The sequence below is a fragment of the Narcine bancroftii genome, chromosome 13 (genome assembly GCF_036971445.1).
Source record: "Narcine bancroftii isolate sNarBan1 chromosome 13, sNarBan1.hap1, whole genome shotgun sequence".
In the NCBI taxonomy this organism is placed as follows: Eukaryota; Metazoa; Chordata; class Chondrichthyes; order Torpediniformes; family Narcinidae; genus Narcine; species Narcine bancroftii.
In genome coordinates, this window is record NC_091481.1 from 19,092,160 (window position 1) to 19,098,414 (window position 6,255).

A 6,255-nucleotide genomic window follows, 5' to 3' on the forward strand; every position below is an offset into this window, starting at 1 on the left:
AAAGATCAGGTATTATAAGTAATTGGGAATCCCTTTGCTTTTCTACAGGAGACGAGAACAAACCTTGCACTGGATTTCATTGGAGCAAAACTATAAAGTCACAGAATCACACAAGCTTCAAGAAAATACACATTGTTCTTCCAAAAAAATTCTTCCCTGAAAATCTGTGATCTCACGTCAAGACAACTAATAGAAATAGAATGTAGCATTATAAATGGTGGTTTGTTTCCTCTTTTATCTATAATTATTTCTTGAGTTTGATATTAATTGAAAGCAACAGGGTCTAGCCGATGGTGATATGGTAACAAGTGATTACATAGTTTAACATCGATGTAACATGTAGTCTTCCTGTTCTGAATATGACTTATATGATTTAACAAGAGATGTACCTGGCCATAAACTAAGTGTACTCAGAGAGATCAATGCTTCAGTGCCCTACATGATGAAGAAGGTTCAGTGTGAAATGCTTGATTATGTAATTTCTAAAACCTCTTTGGAAGACAATTAAGGGGTGTTACACTTGCTAAGAAAGGATCTCTATCAGAATGTGAAAACTATCAAGAAATCCTATTAGTTTCTGTTGTGATTGGTGCTCTCATTGGTTCATTGATGTTTAAGAGAAATAATTATATTGGCAAAAATCTGGGAAGTGTGGACTGGGATGGATTGTATAGAGTTATCAAGTTATACAGCATGGAAACAGGCTGGTTGGCTATCTACAAAATATGGCAGCAATTACTTCACCTTGCTTTTTGCACTCACAGGGAGCATCACTGAAGCTGAGAAGAACTTTGATCATTCTCGTTTTGATGGAGAAATAATATCCTAGATCAGGAAGGCCACAAATGATCCATTGAATGTGGAAATACTTAGCTCTATTTATAACGTGCTTCTTTTACTGCTTAGAGAACATATGGTCAGGTTGGTAAATCATTTTGAGTATTTGGAGCAGCTCCTGGCATGCTCTAGTGCACTGCTATTGATCTAGGCTGAACAAAATTATCCTAGCAGTTCAGTATCACAATGGCTATTCTTGTTTTGATCTCAGTTTTGGCATAATTATTGGAAACTAACATTTGCCTCATTCACTAAGGAACTGGCACATTGTTCAAAAGTATAACATTGAAATAATAACTAAATTGCCAATTAAGTAGCATTTTGAGGATTGACTATTAAGAGCTAGTCAGAAATTTTGCGTATCAACTAATCAAACAGTAGCATTCTGTTACGGTTGAAGTAAGTTTAGCTATTGTTTGCATGCAAATTCATTCATTTAGCCATGTTAAAGAAGCAGCAATCATTCTGGCAATAAATATTTTCAAGCTGTGGAGAAAGGAATAGACAAAGAAAATGAAAAATTCAGTGCAGGTTGAAAAAAAATATTGACTCAAAATTCAGCAACTGTTTGGCATCTACAGAAACATTGTACATTTCACCTCAATGGAGGATATTAATGAGTGCCATTAGTCACATACAGAAAGCATATCACTTTCTGTGAAAATCTTTACAGTTCTTCCAGCTACAACAATTACTGTACCTGTGAACTCGACAATAAAGTTTATAACTTCACAGGATCCATTATTTGGAAAGAAATTACAATGCTTAAAGCAAAATTTGGTGGCCTGGATTGACTGGGAAATTTACAAACTTGTCTTTGCTAAAACAATTACATCTTATAGAGATTCCTTTGCATTGTAAATGTCTCTTGAGGCTTCACATGAGAGTTATCAACAAAATTCATATTTCACATATGACTGAAACATTTTGTGTCAGTTTACACTGTGGAAGACAGATAACATGCTGAAGATTGATGTTAAGGTGTGTAGAGTGGTAAAGTGTTAGTGCTGGGAAAATTTGTGGGCCTAAAGGTAGATACTATAAGTCCCATGGTTCTGGTGGAATGCAACTCAGGGTATTGAAAGAAATGGGAGTTACAGAAAATGCACTTACGGTAATTTACTAAATTTTCTCCCCGTATCTGCGTTGATTATCTCTAGGTGTGCCCACCATTCAAAACTTACAGGGATTGCTGGTTAATTTGTGTATTTGGGGTAAATGGTTCATTGGCTGGAAGGGCCTGTTACTGTGCTGTCCAGCTAAATTAAAATTTCTCTGGATCTGGACACGTCATTGAAGACTGGAAGACTACAAATATAATTCCGCTATTAAAAAAAACGTAGCTATAGACCAGTTCGCTTTATGTTCGCACTTGGGGAAAATGCTTGAAGCTATTATTAAGAAAGAGATACCATAGCCAGATATCTGAATAGAAATTATTCTGTTAGGCAGATGCAGCACAGATTCAGGAAGGACAGATCATGTTAACTTACTTACTGGAGATCTTAGAGTAGTCTAGGCAAGAAAATGGACATGCTGAAGACTGCTTGTTAGATGATTTATCAATAAAGATATCAGTGTGTGTATACCCATATATGCTGGTGTATAGGGTCCACTCTGGAACGGCTCCTGGAATTACCAACTAAAATGTAGGTTTTTGGTGATACTCCTTGTATAACACGACCACCCACCTCCCCCAAAATCTGGCACTTCCCTGATGACCTATCGATGCTGTTAAAAGCAAATCACAATAATTTAATACCAAATTACCTGGTAAAGGTTTTAATTTTATTAGCATATTTTAAAATAAACCACCATCGGCTCCTGTAACAAGCCGTTTAAACCCTGTACCCCACAGGGGAGTGCTAAGACTTCAGTGGTAACTAACAGGACACACACAAGATTGATTTGGAGCCGGCGGGAAGATGGCAGTGGTGTGAAGACTTCGCTCTTAAGGATTTTATGCTTGGCATACAAGACGACCTTTGATTTTGATGTGACATTTTTAAGTTTTGAGGATCATCCTATATACTGCCTGCTCAGCTTCTTGGACAGTACTTTTAAAATTCAAATTTAAGGAGGAATAACAAAGAGGTAAATGTTGATGGTTTATTCATGATCAAATGCAGTATATCTCACTTATCAACACGAGGAGTTTTAAAGGAAACTGAAGTCAACAAGTGTGATCACTTGTTGCCGCTATGCATCTGTGGCAATTATACATGCACGCACACACACAAAAACCTGCTAAGTTTGAGAGTTTTTGAAAAGTCCGGATGGTCAGGTGCTCTGGATTTCTGGTATTTTTTGGACTTCTATTGTATGTTATTATTTCACGGCACAATTTATGAACTGATGGACAGATTTTCAAATTTGTTAATGGGCCCTAATTATGTAAATCTTGATGCGTAAAAATTGTCTGTCCTGAACATTTAATTCTTCCATCAAGTTAATTAAATCGATGACCCTTATTTTGATGACCTCACTGTTAATCCAAAGGTTCACACCACCAGGTTCAGGAACAGCTGCTACCCCTCCACCATCAGACTCCTTGACAACAAACTTAATCAGGGACTCATTTAAGGACTCTAACTTTGGCACTTCATTGATTTTTTTTCTCTCTTTATTGCATAATCAGTTTATTTACATTTCTTCATTTACATGTATATGTATCTTCTTGAGTCAGTTTTTTGGACTACGAATAAGTGGTAATTCTGCCTCACCCACAGGAAAAAAGAATCTCAGCATTGGATGTGATGTTGTATATGCACTTTGAAAATAAATCTGAATCTGAGGTGTCTGATGTACATGAACAATCAAGAGAAGCATGATTTGAAAATATCTGACCATCTAAACTTGAGGATTGCTTTCTCTGTGCTTTATTATCAGGGTAATAAAATCCAAAGATTCAGAAGAACTAATCTTGGTGTATTGAAAGAAGAAAGAATTTGTGCAAAACAGGATTGAACCGTAGCTAGAGAATTGTGAGTAAATTTTTTTAATGCACTGCAGAAGGGATATGTTAGCACAAGGAAGCATGCAGGAGAGTTACAAGGATGTTTGCTAGAAGAAATTGGCAGTGGTGGGGTTGTTTTTATTGGAACAAAGGATCTTACTTTCAGAATGAGGCCTTGATAGGGTGAACAGGAAGAAACTTTTCATTACCAGTGAGGTAATCAAAATAAGGGTGATAGATTTCATTTACTTGATAGAAGGATTCAACGAGTGTTCAGGAAGAAGGATTCACTGTCTTGCATGGATGGTGAAGGCATATATTCTCATTTAAGTGAAAGGGATCATGGATGATCAATAAGCAGAAATGTACAATAAAAGCTGTGATGCACAGGTCACATATAGCTCCTTTCTTAGTTGTCTTAAACACAATGTCCCCTGTGGTCTCCTTTCTGTGCCATAAGTTTTTCTGATACTTTGAATGAAACATTGAGAAGTCACAGAATATGCTTTTGTGGTTTGATATTTGCAGTATTTGTCACTGTTTCAAGCACCAGCATATTTTGTTTGTCCACAAAGTGAGGGGCAGAAATTCGAATGACACTCTTTGAATATTTCCAACAAAACTAGAAATAAGGAAATATCACTAAAAATTCAAACAGGTATGTTTTTGTGGAAAATGTTTACCCCTTTATCGACATTCAAGTGGCACTGGAATTCTTAAAAAACAGCCAAACATTTCAATCTTTTGTTGGTGGTGTCATTTAATCTGTACTATTTATCTGCATGTTTACATAATACATTATCAAACAACAAGAAACTTTGACATGAGCTTTCTCGGTGGATGCTTTGCACAAATCTTTCTCTCTCTCTCTCTCAATATACTGACTAATGTGTAACAACTATTTTCCTTTATAATCACTTGAAGGATATCAGAATGTAGTTTTTGTCTATGACTCCTTCAAACAAGTCTGTACTCAAGTTGAGTTGAGTTTTCCAGAGTTTATTAAACATTGCTGACATCATTATCAGTTGCTATATGTTGTTATAAACTGTTAAAGCTTTGTTAGATGGTGCTAAAACTTTGTTAAACAGTCAACAAAGTTGTCAGAACAAAACTAATTCCTTCCATTCTGTAGATCAAAGGAAACTAAACAAACATGTGTAATCTCTAACATCTTTGTCTCAAAGATGTTGCTAATTGACATTCAAAGGAATATGTAAATAATTGCTACTCACAGACTGCTTGCAGCCTGCAATTCATTTTAATCCTTATATAATGTGTCCATGAGCCAATTCCATCAGAACAACAGGTAATTAAAAAATACTATTCAATTAACATTACATTGAGTTCCATTGTTTGTTTATAAAATAACTGTGGGTGCATTGCAGTAAGTATTTATTTGATTGTAAGGTGAGCAAGAAACAGAATCACTTTATTTCTTTCTTTTCTACAGAGATGGGATGCCAGGAATAGACAGAGTTCCATTTCAACATTGAAGTTTTACATCTAAGGAGCTTGAGATTTAAGCACTCCTTAAAGTTCTAGAGATGCTTCAATAGTGTACCAGGCTGTGATGTTGACTGGCTGTATCAATGCTTTGGGGGCACCAATAGGTCTGAGTGGAAAGCCCTGCCTCAGCCCAGAACATCACAGGCAAAACTCTCCCCACCATTGAGAACATCTACAGGGAACACTGCCATCAGAGAGCAGTAGCAATCATCAAAGATCCACACCACCCAGGACATACACTGTTCTCGCTGCTGCCATCAGGAGAGAGGTATAGGTGGCACAAGAGTTGTACCTTCGGGTTCAGAAACAGTTGCAACCCCACCATCCTCAGACTTCTAAACCACACATGTAATCAGAGACTTATTAACGATTCTTACTTTGCACATTCTTTAATATTGAAGATTTACTTTCCCTCTGCAGAGCACAGTCAGTTTGTTGACATTTTTTTTCTTTTTGTTTCCATTTCTCTCCTTTGCATATATATCTTTTCTTTTCACCATACCGATAAGTAGAAATTCTGATTGGCCCCGCAGGAGAAAGAATCTCAGGATTGTATGTGATATCATGTACGTACTCTGACAATAAATCCAAACTTTGGCAACAATCATTTACTGACATAGTGTTCAATTGCTTAGAAATCTGGCATCAATTGTTTAGATGTGGTGAATTGCAGCTTCATATCCAGTTTAAGCCGATTTAAATCACAAAGAGGTTTTGAAATTGGCCATCGTCATGAAAGAAAGAATTGCGGTACCTTTCAGGGATGATGGCATTGTCTATATACTCACAGTCACACACATTGAAGACATTCATTATGATAAGGAAACAACAGGAGGTTTGCAATCAAATTTGGGTTTTTTTTGTCACTTCCTGCAGCCTGGACAATCACATTTCCAAACCAGGATGTGATGCACTTTTATTGCTGAAGTAGACATGTCATCTGAAACTCATCA

The 6,255-nt window shown here is 36.5% G+C and overlaps 1 long non-coding RNA gene across 3 annotated transcripts in view; it reads left to right on the forward strand.

The window, feature by feature from the left end:
* Nucleotides 1-5,906, forward strand: part of LOC138748128 (uncharacterized) — a 233,303-nt gene extending 227,397 nt beyond the window's left edge. For all 3 annotated transcript variants that reach the window (XR_011347811.1, XR_011347809.1, XR_011347810.1), the window contains 2 exons: nt 49-3,821; nt 5,247-5,906. This is a non-coding gene — a long non-coding RNA (uncharacterized lncRNA). The remainder of the gene's footprint in view (nt 1-48; nt 3,822-5,246) is intronic.
* Nucleotides 5,907-6,255: the final 349 nt, after the last annotated feature.